This window comes from Formica exsecta, unplaced genomic scaffold (genome assembly GCF_003651465.1).
Source record: "Formica exsecta isolate Colony F162 unplaced genomic scaffold, ASM365146v1 scaffold308, whole genome shotgun sequence".
In the NCBI taxonomy this organism is placed as follows: Eukaryota; Metazoa; Arthropoda; class Insecta; order Hymenoptera; family Formicidae; genus Formica; species Formica exsecta.
In genome coordinates, this window is record NW_021850337.1 from 33,906 (window position 1) to 56,597 (window position 22,692).

At 39.3% G+C, this 22,692-nt stretch overlaps 1 long non-coding RNA gene across 1 annotated transcript in view; it reads right to left on the reverse strand.

The window, feature by feature from the left end:
- Nucleotides 1–16,093: 16,093 nt before the first annotated feature.
- LOC115237725 overlaps nt 16,094–22,692 on the reverse strand; it is a 113,229-nt gene continuing 106,630 nt past the window's right edge. Inside the window, exon 5 of the long non-coding RNA XR_003884384.1 lies at nt 16,094–16,189. This is a non-coding gene — a long non-coding RNA (uncharacterized LOC115237725). The remainder of the gene's footprint in view (nt 16,190–22,692) is intronic.

A 22,692-nucleotide genomic window follows, 5' to 3' on the forward strand; every position in this document is an offset into this window, starting at 1 on the left:
TCACAATACCTACTCAATTTACAATTATTAATTTTGAAAAATGATAATGATGTCGGAATAATATTATATTAAATTGATAGACACACATTGATAAATCGAATATAAATTAAATTAAATTAATTAGATGTTAGAATAATACTAATTAACATGGTCGACTATATATAAATGTACGTTTATTTTAATTAATTTTGTCGCGATTAATTAATGTCCAGCACAAGTTATTAGTAAGAGCTTGCTCGTAGAGGCTGACTAAAATACATGCGAATAATTTATGTCGCACTCTGCATAATAGAGTGGGCGGTGTAAGGTCCTCGTGTGCTATGTAATATACCTTATTGCTTAAGAACATTAAGCTGAAACTACATTAAGAAATACATACGCATATGCTCATGGCAATAACGTTAATTAAAATCAGCTTACTAACAGAACAAAATTTAGGTCGGTAGTTATAGTAAGCGCGATTATACATTTAAAGGAATATTCAAAACTTAAGAAACATTATAATATATATGAAAAATACGATATACAAAAACAATGTTAAAGCTTGACTAAATGTTCGCCAGCAGCAATCGATGTTCTTACGCGAGGATACACTCGACCGTAATCGTCCGTGAAACGAAGAAAAAGAGCCGAGAGACGATTGACGGAGGAGGTAGAACGGAAACTGCGCGTGATGGAGACTCGCTGAAGAAATTCTGGGATTTCTCTGGAGGGACGCCAAGTGAGCAAAACATAACGAAAACCAGTTTTGCGGCTTGCCCGCCGTCCGGCTAATGAAAATGCTCGTAGTCGAATATAACTCGTTTCCTTTATATGGGAGCGCGCTTTTTCATATTCCATCGATTAACGCTAATTTTTGAAACGAGCAACCTTAATATAGGAAAGACCGAAAACTTGGCCGGGTTGATTTCGAAATAGAAAACGTTTCACTGATGTTGGATATTTCATGAGCAGCGAAGCTCAACTTCCTGAACTCGATTATTTCCTTATCCTACGAGACTGCAAAATCCTCCCCGTGAAACTGTTCACTGTGAGCGAAACGTCCGGAAATCCGTCAGATTCGCTAAATTAATCGCACGATTACGCTCGAGGCGACGTAAACCTCGTTGACCGAATGACTTTGAATTATTTCGCACTGCGAATAAATTCGAAACATACGAAAGTATCCGGTTTTCGGAGGACGCGTTTCGCGAAAGAACTTAAGCTTAATTTATTATTTCCTCGTTTGCGTCAGAGAGACGACGGCACAATTACACGTGCATTATGCAGATTGATTGCGTTCGGGCTAATTGAATCTGCACCGAGTTACGACGCGCCAGTTATTGCGCAACACGCAATTGTTTTGATTCCAGATGGTAAGTAGGTTAATATTTTCGCCAGCTTGAATAATAGGGTCTCCTCGATACCCAGGACGAAAACATTTCTCGAGGTAACGAAATTTCACGGAACGCGGAGGACGGTCGAGTTGGCGGAAGTTCCGTCGTCTCGCGCTTAAATTCCAGGACTATCTTGGAATTGCAAACTTCTCCGCAAAAGGAATGGAGATGATTGCGCGAACGATTACGTCATTTTTGATACAGATGCGATTTTCTTCGGAATTAATTCAGTTAAGTTATAAAGCAAATTTCCGGATGTATTCGCATCTCCATATCAAGATTTTGAAATTTATTCGTTATCGCGTCACAAAAAGTGACAAGCGAAATCATCTATTACGGCACATATCGATAGCAAAATTGGATGCACAAATGGAAGCACCGCTAATAATGGAAATGACCGCAAATTCTAATGCATTTGTCGGCGCATCGAAGGAAATTTAATTGGGCCGGGTTATTGACGAGTTTGATATATCCATCATCAGTATTCGACAAATCCTATATCGAAAATTTGCGTATGAATCGATTTCCGTTCAAATAACATATCTGTATAAACGTATCTATACAAAAGGCAGTTTAAAAGACTTCATTCACGATATATATTCTCGACACAATTTTCTCTCTCTCACACAGATATTTGATATTAACTATGCTCGCCAATTTATTAACCGCTTTCATTACGCACGCGATCGTTTAATAAAAATAAACTTTTACCGATTTACACCTTTCGAGAGGTGCGAACGGGTAGTTAGCAAAAATTGAAGGTACACACAATTATCGACGCACCCCGTCTACCTCCTGCTCTCCCCTTCATTGCCCCCGCAAATTTGTCCGGGTCGCTTGTTCGCAACTTAAAATCGCGTTATCCGCGCCTCGACGCTTAGGAGGACCGATCGACACAATCGCGGATACGGCGGGGTTAATTCGCAGCGCAAAGTTTTCCCACCTGCTCGTCGCCCATCCGTTCGCCCGTTAAATTGCTCGTCAATTAATTGAATTACTGGCGGCAGCCAGTGCCGTTAAGTGCGATTTGCCACGGGAAAGCAGTCTAACGGGGGTGAAGTCGCCGCGCACGCTTTCATTTTCTTCGCTCGTTTCTCTTCCTACCTTTCCAGAGAACCCATCCTCATCATCCACGTTTCTTGCTCCGCTCCATCCGCGCGTTCGACCCATGTCTATTCCTTCCGCTTCCCGCTCTTTCGTCCCTCTCTTCCGCCGTCCCGGAACCTCTAATGCGAATCCCCGTTAAAAGCACAGATATATAAGTGGACGGAGCTTTGCACGTGGGAAATGTATTTAAGCTGCATTTTCACATTCGTCGACTACACCATCTCTGAACACGCGCGCGCGTGTGACGCAACAACGAAAATACCCCCCGGTGTTATTTCACGGCTTGACGTCTATGTGGGTCATCCGATGCTTTTAACCGGCGACGCCAAGCTTCGTTCCCGTCGGGTTCGATCCGGGATTACTTCTACCCCTCCCCCTCCCAAAAACGACGCGGCTCGTTTGTGTTTTCGCGTATCGCTCACCACCGTCTGATGCCATATCCGCATTTGGCGTGTGTCAAGTCACACGGTAATGGACTTGCGTAGCGTACCACATAACGTAACGAAACTCTAAATTATGACGTGTATAGTAGCGGTTCGATTCTCTCTGACATGTCAAAACATTAATAAAAGTTCGCGAAAAATAATTCACAGACGCGAGAGAGAGACATGACGTATTTCGGCACATTCGACATGTAAAAAATTGCTCGAGGGAGACGAAGAAAAACATAACGCTACCGTGCACGTAGACTTTATTTCTCTATCGAATTAATGCAATATTTTTTATGCGTGTATACTTGTTACACGGGAAACGGCAATCTTCCGTGCGGAGAAGAAATATCGCTCGGAACTGGGTTACGATCATGTAGCAATAAATCGGGAATGCTAAAATGAAATTTCCCGCTCCGCGGCTCGATAATCCGTGATTTTACAACGCTCGAGCATACCGGAGGAGGATTGGACCGCGAAAAAATGGACGTCAATATCGAAACGTCATCTCGGGGAATCCGCAACGAGATCGGACTCGTTCGATCCATCGAAAACTTTCCGAAGCGTCAAGGAAGTTGTCCCCGGCGGAATAATAACGCGCGTTTCCTCCTCTCGCCTCCTCTCCGAGGCTCGTCCGCGAAAATTTCGGCTCGGTTTCGCGGTTTGAGCGTGGCGCCGGTCGGTAAACAAATAAATCAACGACTTTCTGGTTGCACCCCGTTACACGCTGATTTCGCAGTTTTCTTCGCTTTCCGTTATCCTACGCTCGGTCGGAACGAAAAAGATGTATATAGGTGTCATGATTTATCAATCTGATTTGGATCAGTAAAAAATTCGTAGAAGTGTTTAAAAAAAGAATGTTCTTTCTGTCGTATTAAAAAACAGATCTAATACTGAACACATTATTTAGCTTACTCCGTGAGAGAAGAATCTTTTTTAAATTTAACGAAATTTGAGTAAAAATGTAAAAATAGAAATACAAACAAAAATGTAAAGATAAAATTAATTGCGACATGTTAGGTAGAGCAGAGTGTAAGCAAAGAACTAGAGATCCTTAAAAAATAAAAGAATTAACGAGAGCGAGAGGAAGAACGTTTTAACGTAATGAGACCATATAGTAGAGAAAAAAAACGGACTGTAATTTAGGTATTAATAAAAGAAGGATCCTGAGAGAGTTTTATACCATCTTAGTGCCTGGCCATTTAATGAGATTGGCTGACCATACGACGTGCATTTACCACTGCGTCTCCCTAAATGTCGCGGAAGTGCATCATGTTTGCGCTCGCGAGATTTCATGGAAGCAGCGCGGATAATAAAATGCGACATTTACAAGAAGCGTATAAACCGTGCGACGACAATAACGCTTCCATTTAACGAGAGTGCATTACATTCCGGCGAAACGGCGAAAGAAAATTATACTGAAGAAAGAGGAGTCTCCTCTGGTAAAAGCGGTGCAACTTATGAGAGTTTCTAGTGTAGAATCTCGAGAGTGCGCACGAAGGTAGAGTCGAAATATAAAATCGACTGTAGACGACGGTGATCAAATAGAAAAATATGTTCCTAGGAGAGAGACTGATGTTCGAGGTAAAGAGACGGGCGGAAAGAGATCGAGCAAAATAGCGAGAGAAAAGAAGATCAGATAACATGCTCGCACGAATCTTCGCGCTGGCGTAACAATGTGGAATTTGGTTCGATCTTTATAGTCGCATCAAAACCGATCTACTATTATACCAAAAAAGTTAACACGTACAGAAGAATGAAATAAAAAATTAAATATTGAAAGTATGAGTCGAGTTCGCTATAATATATTTACATTTGTCTCAGAAACAGGATATCTCTTTAATAGCAGATTCTCTGGTCAATTTGGAGATGACGTTTCCTTAACAAAAATGTCAATAGTTTTCCAATTACAAGCGATTGAAAAAGAAGAGTTTTTCGCAAACTGTATTTTATTGAGTTAAAAAGTTAATATATTCTTCAATTAATTTCAAACAGAGTATACTTTAATAAAATTTTAATTTTAAGGCTTTATATTAATTATTAATATTTATATTAATTATACAAAAATATATGAAAGAATTGGGAACCTACAAAAAATAATGACCTCCCTCGACAATTTTCCTAAGAAAAAATCGACTCCGAATTGGCTAGAGAATCCGCGGTTGAAAAAACATCCGGAGATTGTGTGATATTATATTATATTATAAGATATATAAATCTTTTTCTTCTTACATTCGCACATTGTAACGTTATGACATCCAAGTGAAAGAATGAGAATAAGCAGAGCGCTTGCATCATCGTCGCGCGAATTCCGGCGACGCTTGTAAAATTGTCCGACCGAATTCTTTTTCCACTGCGTGCTGCGAAATCCATTTCTCATCCCGTCGGTCGTAATATCCATCCTTCCGACGCCGCTGACCAGCAAAGGGATGAAAGGGTAGAGGGATCTGAGCGGATCTTAGGCAGGAAGAATCAGGACATCAGCGCGCGGTGGATAATCCGCTGGATTTATTCCGGCACTACTTTTTCGCTAAGCCACCCCACGCAAGGGAGCCGTCTTAAAGCAGAAACGCATAGTGGACTCAAGGGAGTTACATTTTTGCCACTTTGCCTTTCCCTCGTAGGATCGTATACGTATTCGTAAAATTGGTTCCTAGTTTTACGAACGCGAGATTCCCTTCTATTAGATTACCGCATATGAAATGTCAGTTTTTCAATCATTTTTTCAAGTACTCTCGAAAAACAAAGTAAACATAGTTGTGTGGAAAAATCCAATATTTGTTTTAATCTTATTTTAATTAAATGCAGAAAAATATTTTTCGAAACAGTGGAAAAGATGAAAAATCAAAAGTATGTTTTCAAATCAATATTTCAGAGATATTTTCTATACGGTAATTTTTTTTTGTATATGAGTAATTCAGAGTATCCATTTTTTACATTAATATAATTGCTATTTGTACGTTAATTAGTATTAATATAATTCTTTCTTAATGTAGGAGAGAGAGAGAGAGAGAGAGAGAGAGAGAGAGAGAGAGAGTTATTCTATATTTCAATATAACATCATATATCCGACTTCAAAATTATAAAATAACGTTATATAAAAATTGCTCAATTCTTTTACGTTTATTACAGTTTGAAATAATCACAAAACATTCCGCAAAAGTTGAAGCATATTTTTATAAAAAATTATGTCACTTTTTTTACATAATATAAAATACTTTGTTATGAGAAAATGTTTAATTTTTCAAGAACATTTCACAAAATTAGATTTTCGAAATACGAAAAATTTCGTACACAATAATCTAATAACTCACTTTTCCATGATTGCAACGAAAAAAAGATTTTAAATCGTTGTAGAAAAGCTAATTCGATTTTTGGGAAGCGTTTAGACGATCAAAGAGAGTATGCAGTAGCTGCGATTAAATGAAGGGAAAAATTTCTTTAGACGGAAAGAGGAATTTTTTGCGCGCTTTCCGATAAATTCTCGCGAGATCCGAACGAGAAGTACCCTCTCAATTAATTACCGCGATCACATTTTATCGTCGAACGCGACGGCCGTGTTGCCGGGGTATACGGAAACCGGCACAAAATCCTCGTTCACCTAATTAATTGCGCGTAGTACCTTTATTCGCGCGATTAAAAAAGAATTCTCAGACGCTTCATGAAAGCAGTGAGAGGGAAGCTCGACGCGCTAAGATATACGGTAATAATTAAAGTGCTATTAAACTCGCTGCATGTAGGATTATATCTCCGGTTCCGGGATGATGAAATAACTGGTTTATACCACAACACGGGATCAGTGAAAATTTTGATCGCTTGCGGCGATATTTACAATTTTTATAAATATTATTCGGATTGAATTACTGCGTTACATTATTCGCGATACATTCATCGGATCTGCGATCACGTTAATGTCTCTCTGTCCGCACGCGTGTATTTTGCGCCGGATACAGCGATGTAACGGCAAAAGAGAGACATTATTTACGAGAAAACACTCTCGGCGTGTTTTCACGACAGTTTTCACACGCGCTTTGACGTACTGCCGACGTGAAAGGTCGCACAAGGGAGAAATCACGCGGACTGCACGCTCGTAAAAATTTCCTATGGGCGCGTCCCGTTGTATTTTCTCCCGTGAATATGGATTTTGCTTTGTATGTGTGCACTCCCTCCGGCCTCCCTCGGGACGATACTATAGAACAGTTCATCCGCCACCTTCCGATTGTGCCACCAGAGTCACGTATACTTTGAATTTTATAGATCGCGCGTTGGTATAGGGCCGCATTGAATATTCTCCCGTAGGATTATCGATACGCGGATTATGCGCATCGTATTTCAATTTGCTTAAGTCTTTCATCGCCGAGCCTTTATTTCAATGAGAAAAAATTTTGAATTTTTCAAAAATTGTTTCTACGCAATTTCTCATAAACTCAATTACGCTTTCAATAATATTTCAGAGTAGTCAAATAATATTTCGTAATTAATCAACTTTCCTGATTTGTCCGAGCATGCTGTACTTTTACTAAAAAATAAATTTGTCCGTATTTCGGGCGGGCAATGGTCTCTTTGACACTGTTTAAAAATATTATAAAAACATATAAAAACTAATATACTAATACTACATACGTATAGTACTGTATATATCACCTGCATGCATTTTGTTCCATATTCTCATAAAAGTAGAGCGGAAATGATAATAAAAAAATTTGACATTTCGCGATGTTACTTTCCCGTAAAAATGCGCATGCTTTCAGAATAATAATGCAAGCAAATACGATCTTCGCGAGAACTGCAGTTTGCGCTCCACGTTTCACAGGTCGTTATCTATCATGACGTTGCATTATCGCAAGCGTCAGATCGCGACGATTACCCATCAACGATTAATCGCGCTCGATAGCGAAAAAGCACGTCGATTTTCCTAAAAGCAGTCGAAACGCTCTAACATCCGCGTTTTACTGAAACCCACCGCTGCACTGTATTGTTCCAGACGATGTAACGCGACGAACATATGTATCGCCTCTCGCCATTGTCACGGACGATGCGCGCGACAGCTCGAGAAAGAGAGAGAGAAAGAAAACGATAGATCCGCCAATATAAACCCGAAGAGCGCAATTTCTTGGCAACTCGATTGCAGTCGATACGTCGGGGTGTTCTCGGGTGTTTCTGCACGTTCGCGAGCTTCCCGCGTGATGTGTCGACGGGGGTTTTCCACCACAACGGCGTTCAAGGATACACCATCGAGAAAGAAGAGCTCTAAATCCAACAGGGGAGCATTTCCGAGATGCGAAAAGTCGGGCGCGCGAGAGCGGAGATAAAGTAAACCATGTCATTGACCGAAACCACTTAAATTTTTACCAGACAATTTCTGCATCTATATTAATTGACCACTTGGATTTATAAATTTCTATTTGACGTAATATCTCTCTGCATCTATCTTGACTCTTGTTATTAATTGTCATATATTTATTTTCTTCTTAAGACGCTTTATAAAAAATTGAGAACGCAAAGTAGTTATACACTCGAACTGATCTGTTACTATTCTGCATTTTATTCGATGCGGATATTCTATTGACTCGACAGTCTCTTGTGGCAGATACAAAATTTTCCTTTGAATTAACGAGAAAAAGGTTTTACAAGACAGTGAATTTTAAGATTTTTCTCTCGAACTTCTCGATGACGCGTGCGAAAAAGCGTCTCGCAAAATCGGAATTTTCTGAAAGCCAAGAATTCGTTTCTTTTATTTCTGTTCATTCCTTTCCTTTCTTAAATCTTAGCTGAAACGATATCGTTCATACAATGTAGAGTTATACAGCAATGGGTTTATGTTTGCGCACGGGATTTTTACTCTAACGAATCCCTATCGAATTTTTCTTCTTTTCAGTTTTCATTTATTACGACAAACATCTGAATTCTTTTCTCATTCTTCGAAAGTGTTTCAGAAACTTTTAGTCCAGGCAAAACACAAAAAAACGGAACTATTGTAGATCATAAATGATATATAGCTGATCATAAAATAACGTCAAGAATCGATTCTCATTTTGTATCCTCGTCCTTGTAAGTCTTAGAATCCAGATTACAGAGTCAATTTCTGATATACCATAAATGCGTTCCATGCTAACACACACGCACATACTCATATACGTTGCTAGCATATTTACATATTAGCAATAACGTATCTGCACATTGCGTCAGGCAGATTTATGCTGAAGCAGTAAAGAACGACGCGGATGAAAGTATTCTTCTGTATGCGAAGAATTATTGCGCGCTCACTTGGGAAGACATTCTTCACTTTTGTAAATGCGGAAATTCGCGAGGGCCACTTTCGTTGCACGTGCAATATATTGCTATAAATATATATATATATAATATGCGTCTGTATAAGGTTATACATATACTTCTCATAAAATTTATCATCCCATCCATAGCTTATCAAACAAAGAATAATTTTTGACATAAAAATTATTTGCAGATATAAAATAAAGTAAGATCCTTTTTCTTTTTTACTATTTCTTTTTTCTTTACTTTTATTTTTTGTATTATCGAGAGTGATTCTATCCAATTTCCCTGTCTGTTTTACTCGTTTGTTTATTTGGATATCATGCAGATTGAACTGATTTTTGCGAAAAACTTGGAGCATATCTTACGATCAAAAATCAACTTGAAACTTTTTGTTAGATTACATGCCGCATCAGAAATTTATTCCGCGAAAAGTACGCAAAGACGGATCTACTTCAGTAATCCCGCTTATCATTGACCTTATCAAAGTTATGAAAATTTGTAAAAAAATTTTTTTTTATTTCATTTATTATAAAATTATATTAGAATTCTGAGATATTTTGCAGATGCGTAATGCACGTTATCGCGCGAGAGTGCAAAATATTTTAGGTTTCGTAAATCCAGGGTCCTTTTGCCAACCGAGATAAGAGTGGTCGCCGGGATAAGAGAATTCAAAATCGCCATGCCAACACGGCACTTTTGGTCTTACGAAAGCACGTATATCCCCTCCTCGTATGTGCACATGCCGGCGAATATTTATGCGTTTTCCAGCGTTCGCCTACGACTGCATAAACCACAGCACGGTCACTTTCCTGCCGCGGCGCGACGCCGATGCATAAAGCATCGAGACACGCGCGTGTTTTTACGTTCGTCGATTTTGGAACGCATATGTTTCTCCCGGGAACGATACCTGCCTCCGTAATACGAACTTTACATTCGAATCTCGTATACTAGAGCGAAATGCAGGAATCTACACGAATGTATTCTTCGATGCAATAGTGAAAGAATTTCTTTCAAAGAGAGTAAGAGAGAGGGAGAGAGAGAGAGAGAGAAAGAAAAGACTATTAAAGAAACATTTAATTAGTTACAGAATCATTGAAGATACGAGACTTGGAGCGAGATAACAGGAAAGCGGCTTTTATTGCAAGCGAATTTTATTTGAAGTTGTCGATAGATGTTCTGTTGCTTCCTCTCGACTTCTGTCGATAATAAGTCGTGTTAGTCACGGCCGAGAACGATCGAAGTTGCCAAAGGGACTCCGGAACATTCGCGAGCCTTTCATTTTTCTGATGCGGGCCGCCTTCGCCTCGTTCCCTTCGATCGATCGTAGTTATTAAGTAATATCGAGAGATTTCACCGGACGGCTCGATGCGTCGATAAAATTTTCATTTCGCGGTTCGTTGCTCATGCTCGTGCCAGCCCGACGAAATCCGTCTCAAAAGTCATCCTTTTCTATCTCGTGAACTCTTTTCATACCGTTGGACATATTTCTTTATATAGATTAGGCAAAGTTTAATTTATCAATTGTGTGATTTGTGAATAGTTAAATTAATTAATAGATTTTGAAGTCATTGTGCCATGAGAAGAGCAAAAAAATAACAGAAAGAATTGTCTTATAATAAAATAAAATATGCAAAAAGATTTTTTAAACAAATATATGAATTACACTAAATAAATGTTTAAAAAATTTTATGTGAAAATATCATTTTGTGCGAGAATATCTCCTATTATAAAACAAATTGAAAAATCATTTGAGTGCTTCTTTAGATACAAGGTTTCATTCTCGAGAACGTGATTGTTTTCTTTAAAATCGCATATTCTCATTAGTATTTCGCCTTACAAAGCGATATTTAATTTAACGGTTCCATAAAAAGGATAACGCACGGTCGGTCGGCTATAACTCACGAAAAATGTGCTTTTAACGATCGAACAATATTTAATCGGGATAGAAAAACGATGTTAGAATGCGCGACCCGTTAGATATGACCCGCAAAATGCATTTTTGAACATTAAACCATTTTTAATTTTAACATTTTGCGGTGCATGGCGTTAAATATGCGTTGCAATGTACATGAAAGATAATTGTGTTCGTTTAGAGGAATATGTTTTTATTATTTCTATATTTAAATAGCTTTTTTTTTTTAATATACACGCAATGTTTTTTTAAAATAACTTTTTTGTTTAATACACGCAATACAATTTTTTGATGCTATTATATCATTCCGCGTGTTTCAACCCAAAATAAAAAATTTACCTCTTTTACAATATTTTTGTAATTAAACTAAATTTCCGAACGTATATTTAATTTCTTAACAAAATTATATTACACTTAATATATAAAACTCAGAAAATGATAAGATTAATGTGCGTCATATAAAGCTGAAAAGGAAGAAATAATGGCAAAAATACTGAGATAATTGGAATAATTTAATTAAAGAAGAAATGATAGAGCAAATTATTGGTTTATTTGTGATAAATTTCAACAACATCGAATAATTTCTCATATTTTCGTATCTCTGCGTTGCCAATAAAGTAATCAAAAGCATTCACGATACGTTTAGTTGTGCGTTTTATTGGAAAATACAATTTTCTAGTTAGAAAAGCATTCTCTTGCTTTCATGTGAAAAAACAGAATTTCACTCTCAGGAACCTATCTTGCAAATTGATCGAAATGCCAGCATACTTTTTCATCGTTTTCGGTTGTTCACGCGCGCGTCAGCACCGACAAAAAAACGAAAATTTTTCGCGAAAATTTCATTCCGCGCGTTCCGACCGATTCGCGCATGCTTGGTCAAGGGAAACTGCATAACTTCCGCCTGAAAACAGCGCTATATAATACGCTTGAAAAAATAGCGACGTTATCTGTAAACTCTAGTGTTGAAATTGCGTTCGGGAAATAATGAAACAAAGACCCAGCTGTAGTTTCAACGCGCGCGCTAAATCTTTGGAGAAGAGCTAGTCACGGTTAATCAGTCGTTGCACCGAACGGCACGCATGTCCGACTTAACAAAGGCCTAATGATCCAATTAAAAGGAGATTGCCCTGATTGGAAACTAGCTGGAATCCGATCAAAATCATTCCGCGGTAACGACCGGGGTATTCGATATACGGCTTGTAATACGTACGTAATCATACTCCGGATATCCGCGGTTATCCGCGGAGCATCCGATGGCCGCCTATCCGCTCGTCGTTTCGTGTTCTCGAAACGAGTAAAACGACGGCCGACCGTCGCTCAGGAATACGCTCGACATTAAAAAACGTCCGTCGAGTGTCGCCGATTTTTTTCCGGCGAGGCTTAAATTTTTTTCATCCCCTCGCGTTTCATCAGTCTGCTATTTAAGCAGTCCTGTCGCGCCCCGAGAGCCCTTCCTCTAATCTCCCGAGGATTAGACGGTATAAACGGTTCCTACCGCGTGTCTAGAGCTCTTTATCGTGCGATTTCACGCGCTCTGCGTCCTCATAAATGCAAAGTTTATTGCTCCCGCGAAGAGATACCGTAGACACAAATGCTAGTGGTTTCGCAGGATGAGGTCGAATTTCGAGAGCGAAACAGAGTCTACCCATACATTTTCTGCCGGCGGCCAATTACGAGAGACGGTAACTGCCATCCTTTATAAAGGCCGATTCATACTATATTCCGCTCAACGCCCTTTTTTCGCGCGAGCCTCGCTTCGACGAACGGTTTAATTACGATCTGATAGTTTCACAATGGTGTCGGCTGCGTCGTGTGCGTGCACGTGTTAAACGCGTATCCGTACGCAATCGCAACAATCCGCGAGAAATATCGATCTTCATTACGAATCACGACGCGCAAACAAGGCAGTCGATGAGGTCGCGCGGCGACCGAGTAGGAATTTGGATCCGCTTGACTTGCGTGGATCTGCTCGGCGAGAATGTACCGAGTAAAGAGTTCGAACGTCATTAACGCGTCCCGCTCGCGGCGTGTTAAACCGCGCTTCCGTGAAACATCGATCGAAACCAATTTGCCTCCATTTAAAGTTCTACATTTCCTAGACTTAATGCGACGAGAGTCGCTTCGCTTAATAAATTTCGTTAATTAAACGCGACTCGCGAGTCACGCGAGAAACAAAGGGTGAAAAATACGTTTCGCATGAGAATTTTGACAGAGAGTTGTGTGTGTTTGGGTGAAATTATTATTTTTCCTCTTTTTAGTAAAGATTCGATACAACGCGCAATCTTCCAGTTTGGGAGTTCCGCGCTAAAGTTTTACCCATGAATATTTTTCTTCCTCGGCCAAAGCGTCGACTTTGACTACGCAAATTCTATTTGCACGGGAAAGACGGACAATTTGTTTTCCGGTTGCAAGTCGGTTTCGCGCACGGTTTGGAATATTTCCGACCAGAACACTCGTCCCACCATGTCTGTCGCTGCACTTTACTCGAGAAGCTTTCGATTCAAGTGGAAATCTAATCAAGAGCCGTTGAGTGTAGCGAATAACGAGTTCGATGAAATTACCACGCCTTTTTGTGTACCGTTCCCGGCCGGTCGAGCCGGCCACCATAGAGCGTTTCACAAGATCGTTGGCGCACCGGCTAAATCGATAACGCATTGTGCACGCGTGTAATCCCGTTTACCGTGATAAAATTCACCGTACATATTTACGTATTATAATACGTATATCATACGAAAGAGCAATAAAACGTATCACACGCCGCTTGTCTGTCGTACATTCTATATCCGATTTACCGGAGCATTATACTTAACGCTGTTATTAATGAAAATGTTCGCAGCTTAATACTTCCCCGTCTTTCACAGGAGATATAATAGCGGCATTATGATAAGCAATTTGAAACAATGAGACATGAGTTGTATATTATCAGATAAATTTTTTAAAAGTTTTTTTTATATCATGTCTATTTCTTCGACATTGTTAGATTTTTTATATGAGATGACATATGTGAGACTTAGAAAGTAATAATAATTATGATCAAAAGTAAAGGATACTTGATAGATAGAGAATTTTAATTTTTATGAGAAAAGATTTTAAAAAGTGATACAGATCTAAAATATTCGATGAATGTTTAGATAATTTATTGGAACAAAAGCTATAAGAGAAGTTTATTTATGAAGGCGTACCTTCGATTAATATAATATACGTAGAAAAAGTAATAAAAAATATTTTTTCCCGTATAGGCAACCCTTAGACGGCACTTGCAATGTATAAGACCTGATGAAACTCTGTCACGGTTGTTCAGACATATATGCAAGATCTGTACTGCGCTTGCAAACCAATTAAAGATTAGTAATTACCGTCGGCGCGAAGGTCTTCCCGGCGATTTACAAGTATCAGGAGTCAGCCAGTTTGGCGCAGGTGGTTCTTAACATAAATTCGAAGTGCCGAGGGCGAACGGCATAAATTCTTGCGAGCGAGAGACCGTTGCGAGACTGCATACGTACACGTGCGCGTGCGCTTATTTAAGTGAAGTTTAAGCGACGCGGTCGACTCTTGCGCTCGCGGCTGCACCTGCTCGTAATTGTCCTGATATTTGCCGTGCCTCCCGTCTACCCGCCGTTTCCCGGGCTCGCCGCCGGCGCCGTCGCCGCGATCCATCTGGAGCTTATTTATTAATCGGCTCTAAATTCAAGCGCCAAAGTGCATCCCGCCCCGTGGTCGTATACGCACGCACGCACACATGTACGTAACGCACGTACGCATGTCATACACCGCGGAAGTGGAGCGTTTACAGAGTTGCGAATTGTCATCAAATTGTTCATTCGACGCGATGGCGTTTTTAACGGCCGCGGACGAATCGGGATGACTTTTTCATGGACGTTCATTCAAATTAAAAAAGAAAACAAATGAAAATAATTCATCCCGGGGAAGAAATTAAACTGCTGAGAGAGAACGAGCGCTAGTTATTTCCTCGGATGGCTTGTATTTTTATTAATTACAATATCGCTCTTCGCTACATTTCTAAACATTTCTATTGCTCTCTTTTTCGCCAATTTTGCAGTAAAAACGATGTATACAGTTCGATTAAAAAAAAAAAAAAAATTACGAATAAATTCCCGCGAAGTTCTACGATCGTTAGATTTTAGCGATTTTTTTGTCATTTCTCGCCGGAAATCGGTCCGATATTAAAGATAGTAAAGATCATGCAACGACGAAGATAAAGCGGTATGGAGATTCGAGATTAATCCATCCGAATCAATTTTGATTCAGATAGATTCGTATTGATAAGTTCGAACATGTACCGGCTCCCGTGAATGATGACGATGGAAAATAGATCTCGCCGCCCGCAATGTATATCAATACCGTTCACTTGCAAAATGCATTCAAGCTAACGTTTTTGTTCGGGAGATTATTCCCGGGTAAAATGCACATTTTGCATAACGGACTCCCATATTTTCCCTCGGTTGTTCGAGTCTCCGACAAATTTCAAATCAATTCCTCCTTGACGTAAATTCGACGGAAGCCCGTCGTTTATCATAATTTCTTACTTTCAACGTTAAAATCTCTATTATTCTGTGGCCTGCGTTTGAGAGAAAATATAGTGATGTCCTACATATGCAGGATACTGTGAAAATTTTTGACAATAATGCTCCACGCATTTTTAGAGACAAGTTTAAACTCATAAAAGAGTTGATTTAAAACATGTACATTTTAGTATTTATATTTGATGGTAATATTTAAATTAAAATTATATTCTTGATATTATTCTAATTTTAATATCGAAATATACATAATATATTATTTACTGACACGTTATATTTTATAAGTGCCGTTTCGAAATATTTAATAACAATAAGAGCATGTGTAATATCAAAAGTAAAAAATGCATGTACCAAATACAAACAAGTATCTAGAATATTTGTATGCTACGAATCAAATTAAAAAAAAAAGAAAAGAAAATTAAAACATACACATACACATACGTATATGGGTTATATGCATTTGACGTTTTTTATTTACCATTAAATGAAAATTTTTGTTACTCACCAGTCAATGTACAACAGCGAAGTTGATTACGTTGAAGTATTGATCTGCAACATACAAACATAAAATCTAAATTATAGCAATATGTATAATTAATATTTAGAAAAATTATTATTATACATCGGATATATAAAATTCGACGTATACAATAACAAAAATATTTAATAGAATAATCATATGAAATTTCTGCAATGATTATTTTTTGTTTAAATATAAACTAATATAAAATATAAAAGTCTTTCTTATTAATTCTTGTAGTAATAATTTAGTTACAGAGATAAACAAGTTAAGATAAATTAAAATAAAATTAGCATGTTATATGAGATAGATATGATTAGTAATTATTATATAATTCGTATTTTATTAAATCAATTAATAAAATATACGAAATATATAAACGTTTTTATGTCAATTTTTATAGTCTGTAAACGAAACTGCACAAATGTTAATATTATATTATAGTTATAGAATGGTTAATGTTATGCATTTATGATATTTGTATTATACGAACAATATTATAATTATATGTTATAATTTAAATAGCATTCTTGGATATTAATTGTAATAATTAACTTAGTTAGAAATTTAATATCTCTGAAGTATTAATTATATGATATATGGCTGTACTGTATAATAATTTGGATTTATATGTATAATACAAATATGCATATATTGGAAGTATTACAATCTATATATATATATGCGCTTTTTCAGAAATACAAATTATATTCTCTATATATTTATTTTACATTATTACCATAATTACATTGTAATACTTATTATCAGTACAAATATTAAACATAGACATATATACTCAATATTTCGCAAATATATTTCTTATGTACTCGCGACGCTATTGCATCGCTTGGTGAGTTTCGTGAAAGAAAAGTAATTTTTTATTTTATATCAGTAATTATAATTAAAATAAAATATTTTCTTATTCGAAGTCTTTCTAATTCTAAAAATCGAAATGTATAATTTAAGAAAACGTCGGCCTAAGATTATATATATATATATATATACACACGATGCCGTGATAATGACAAACAATAATAATTTTATGATTTTACAGATAAACTTTAAAAAAATAATGACTGTAATATTTTAATTTATTTTAATTCATTGTTATATATTAAAGTAAAAAGTATTATTATATTTAAATGTCATCCTAATTAATAATACCCGGATAACACCGCAATTTAGTCACCAAAAAACGTCAGACCATTTAGATATTTAATTAAATGTCTCGAGCGACGAGAATGTTTTTAAAGCAGATTAAATTCCGAAAGGGAAACAAAAAGAAAATCTCGTGGCATCGTTTACGTTGGGCGCGCCAAGGCGCTTAAATATAACAGAAGAATTTACGTCGGCCACCCCGTATTCCCGCGGGCGAAGCCCGTGTAAACGGCATTATCTGCTGTCCTCTAGGGGAAAGAGGGGTTGCCGTCCCTTCATTCCGTAAGATTCGTTTGCTCGTTAGACCGAATCTCTCGCCCTTCTATCCCGCGAGCCTCTGGGCAATGATGACCGGAATCAGGGATCGAGTAGAACTCGTTACCGGGTATCTCGCGAGTTTGCGCTTCCTAATTCGTAGTTTACTCCTGCGTTTGCTCAACAGATCATTCCGATAGATATTTTTGAACGTTTAAACTACACACAGAAAAATATTATTCTATTGCTAAGTAAAATGATTACTCAGTTTACTTTACTTCTTTTAAGTAACAGTTTCTAAGAGTTTTACTCGGCTTTATCGTGATCTGGTCGACTCCAAATATTTACTTATTAAACAAGACCTCTTTTCCCTATCCTTTATGTATACTGAGAAAAAAAGATGAGATATATAGTAAGAAATTAGCACATATCAATTAAAATATTATGAGCGAAACAGTGTACACGTTCTGTATCTGGCGCAAATCGTTTTCAATCGGTTTCTAGGTTTCGTTAGGTGCTCTATTTTCTTCCATATACTGCACAGATTTCGCGACAATGACAACACATCGCTCGTGATACGCTCTTCATATGTCCCTATCCGTAAACTACGGGATGCAGTTTTGCGTGACAATGGAGAGAACGAAGCCGCGGAGGCGATCAATAAGCAATTACGTAGATGTCGATAATATATCGAGCCTCATTGTATCGTCGCTTTAAGAGTTCGAATCGCGATACGCTGTCGCGAAACGACGACTAAGATCTATTATCCCTGTGTATACGGGTGTCACGTGTCCTGGCGCTACGCCCGCGAACAATCCCGCCGGCTCCATTGTCCCTGGACGGCGCAACGATCACGGTTCAAAGGATTCTAATCGAGTTCGTCCAATGGATCCGCGCGCGCGATCCGTCATCGCGATTCGGGTTATCCCGCACGCACGAGCACTTTCGATAATCGTGGCCGGTGCAGAATACCGTTGTTTGCGCAAGAGAATCCGGCACCGAGCGAGAGGGATCATCCTGGTTGCGTGGACGCGCAATCGATTCCGCTAAATCGATTTCGGACCGACTGCGACCACCCATTTCGGGAAACCATCCGGCCGAAAGATGTACTATGATTCCAATGAGTGGACGATGTCGTTGAAGCGACTAATGTTCGTAACGAAATCCGACTTTTTTTTTTTTTTTTTTTTTAGGGAAATTCGAGGATACATTCGAGCTTAGCCTGTGTAATCACTTCCATAATATTTTTCGCGCGGAAACCGCGCTTAAGACAAAAAAATAAACTTAATGAATCGGTATGCGTATTATTTAAAATTGCTCTGTCGTTTTAGTCCGTAAAATTTAAAGATATATTTTATCGAAAAATATATAGGCGGTAAAAAATTGCACGTACAAACATAACGTTACGTTCGATTCAATCTCGTTCGAGAGATTTCCCTCAAGGATGAATCGAGCGTATTTACGAGCTGCATCTATAATCGTAATCTCGTGAAGTATGTTCTCTGTTTGCATCGTGCTGCGCGAGCGAGCCGTGCGTTCGCTGCGTAACGAGAGCCTCTCGCAAAGAAGAGGAAGCAGGAGGATAATGCAAGCTGCTGCGAGGCATAGTTGCGCCCCATGTCGACGAGTAGTTATGATACGATTGAATCAGACGCTGCGACCCCGCAACAGAATGGTTTCCATATCCAGGAGGACGTCCTGCGCTCGGGAGAGTAAATCCGTTTCGCAGAATTTCATCTCTGCGCTCGCGGTGCATGCAAATATTTGGCCTCCCGAAGCGGGGTTATATAAAATTCGTTTCCCCGTTGAAATTTTTACGCTTCTCCCCGAATATTCCCGCCGACGTTCCTTTGACGCATTAGCATTACGCGTCTGCGAAGGGATTGTAGGATACGGTCTAACTCTCTTTGAAGCCGCAAATTGGAATATTACGAAATAAGGTCGCACACACGCAAATGTCACTTGAAATTCCCTACATTTTCAGTAATCTTTCTCGGGTAGCTATCTCGCTCGCAATAAAATTCTTGCAATTATATCACGAAATTATTCTCAAGATCAAATATCCCGTAATCGGTTTGTAAGCATTATTCTCGGTATATCTTTTTTTTCTGTCACACGTACGACGTGTTATTTGCTTCAAAGCATGTGTTACTGGCACGAGATTTTCTCATGGCACGTGAGCGCTTCAATCTTTCGCGTCGCTCGATAACACGCCGATCATAAATTTTTATACGCCACGCCGGAGGTACAGCTGAAAAACACCTCTCGGGGGTATCCGGATTCGTCCGTGCTGACGCGAAAAAAGGGAGGAAGAAACGCTTCTCGCGATGCTCGCTGAGATATATGTCGAGCATCGAGAGCAAACGGAAACAGTGCCTTGGCATTCAATTTCGATCTGTCTCTGAACTGAAAAATAACATTAAGTTTACAAATAACTAATCCCCATTTTCTAAAAAAAAAAAAACACATATGTCCATCAATTAAACGATATAAGATAAGCCAAGTGAGAAAAGAGAGTTAGTTTACTCTAAATTGTAAATTTTAAATCATGTTTTAATCGTTATAAGAAATGAAAAATTCAAGAATTGTATAAATCCTCTACACGTGTACAAAATTTTAAGTATCTCTAGACTTTTATAAATTTATAAGCTGCAAAGAGAAAAATTTTGTCACGAATTTTTTATAAACGCGCGCGTTTTACATAGCCTCCTTCAACGATTTGTCCATATAATTTGCTTTCGACGCGGTTTAACATTATTACCTTCAGTGCTTTATATGTCAAAATTTATTTCTGTTTGTTCTTGGCATCTCAGAGACTTTCATCGGTCCGCAATACGGAGCTGTCGTAAGTTTCGAGAGATCTCTGCGTAGCTTTTTCGAAGGAAAGAAGCTGAAAGGGGATAAAATTGCGCTGTACTTTCGCACCGTCAACCGTTCTTAATGCCACGATACAGAAAACTTTGTCGGTCCTATCCGTACTTTCTTACCCTTGTCGTTTTCCTTCACTCCCTCACTCCGTAACGCCTATCGTCCGAGTGGGCCACAGTCGGTGCTTTCAACTACGTGAAAATAATAAAAGAGACAAGAGAGAGGATACGTGGAGATCCTTCAAGTTTCCGATATCGGAGGAACAAAGTAAAGGAGAGGACGGATCTCTCCGCCACGGTTGTAACTTTCTCTCGGCGTGTGCGCGTTATCGGTAAACAACGTTTATTTTCCCCGCCCCGTTGTTTCCTTTTTCTTCCCGCGGAAGGAAAAGCACCTTTGTCCCGGAAATTTAATTACGTGCCGCATCGGCGCGCACGAGCGTGTGGCAGCTGTTTTTCTAGCTCGCCCGTCTTTCTTTTTCATAATGAATCACGCGAAAATTTATACGTAGCAAAGTTTCACAGTCTAAAGCGCAGACTGAATGAAAATTAAATGTTGGATCCATGCTCATAAAATCAGATTCTTTGTCATTAAAATTCTTCGCGTATGTAAAGAGACCTGTACAAATTTTACAATTTTTTCAAAAATGTTTTCTGCGTAGCTCGTGACGCATAATTTCCTCAAAATCATAACTTTGACGCAAATATAATCAAAGTTACTATCTCTGCCGATCAATATACATAAAAATTTCTCTTCGTGAAGAAAGAACCATTATTGTAAAAAAGAAAAATGGACAATTTTCAAAAACCTGCTAAAGCACGAAGTAATAGTGAGATATTCCTTATACAAAATCAATATTTAATTGAACACACGGGTTTTATTTTCGCGTGAAGCTACAACGATCCATGTATTTTCCTACAATTAACTTTCTTAACATCGGCGCTCGATACTCGTTTACAGTTCCAATTCGGTCCGTCGAAGGATACAACGAGATGAATTCTCCAAACAGCAATTGCTTCCCTCCGGCGGTGGCCACGATCGTGTCCGGGTCGCAACAACGGCAGCCTTTGTTCCTTTTCTCCTCAAACCGCAGGAGCGGCGAGCACGCGGTAGATTGTTCCGTCGGTGAAAACTTTTCAATTCCGAGGGCTCGTACGCGAACGTAACGGATATACCTCCCTCTCTCTCTCTCTCTTTTATCGAACGGACACTCTCGTCTCGTCTCGTCTCGCACGGAATCAATTATCCGCGAGCGAAGCCGCATGTCGTAGCTCGAGGACACTCGGGGGGAATCTGCCAGGCGTTACACGCGAGTGTCCGGCCATACGCGAGTGTCAGTGCCATCCAATTTGCACTTCCGCATCCGGCATCTCGTGATGCCAGTCGATGCATTCGCGCATGATGCAGGGAAGAAGTACAAGTGATACAAGTGATGATAGCCGTGCGAGTACGGAACGCCGACATTTGTAGCAATTGACACTTATAGCACACATCGAAAGAGAGCAAAGTTCCTCGCGGGCACTTCACTTTTACCGTGAAATCTGTTCAGACAATTGTTTCGATATCGGAGTATCGAGAGGGCAAACGGAAAGAACCGACGAGATTTTATGATATAATTAAAGATCAAATATTGAAAATTTATAAGTCGCTTTTTTAAGTGATCTCTCCCTCTTTATATCAGCCTTGTTCGCCGTGTTCAAAGGACGCTGTAATTCGCAAAGAGGGCCGTTTCGCAATTGACTCGATGCAAATGTCGATCGAGTTTACATCCGTGTAAACCTTCCGGCAACGTGCGCGGATCCCCGAATGGCATGGCCCGCATGCACGTAATTTTGATTACAACTTGTACGTGAACGGGGTCGACACCGGAGCGGGGCGTCCATCAGGGAGAAGAGGAGGGGTGATGGGGGAGAGATGGTACACTGGTACCATCGATGAAGAGGGATGGGGCGCTGGGGGGAATCGCGTGTAATAACCGACCAAATCCCACGTTCCTGTTAACGTTGCACACTCGTGGCTGTCAACGGTCGGGCCTATATACGACCAAATACAACGCTACCAGACAATACGCTGCTTGATACCGCAATTGCGACATTCGCGCGACACGACGCGACGCATCGCGTCGAGCTGCGCCGAATGCACCTCGGGCCGGTTCTCGCCTTGCCGAATGTACAGCGAAACATCAATATGCGCGCGTCAAAATGTCGCGACAAGATGAATGCGCGTTCACCGACCTGAAAGTACAAAGAGC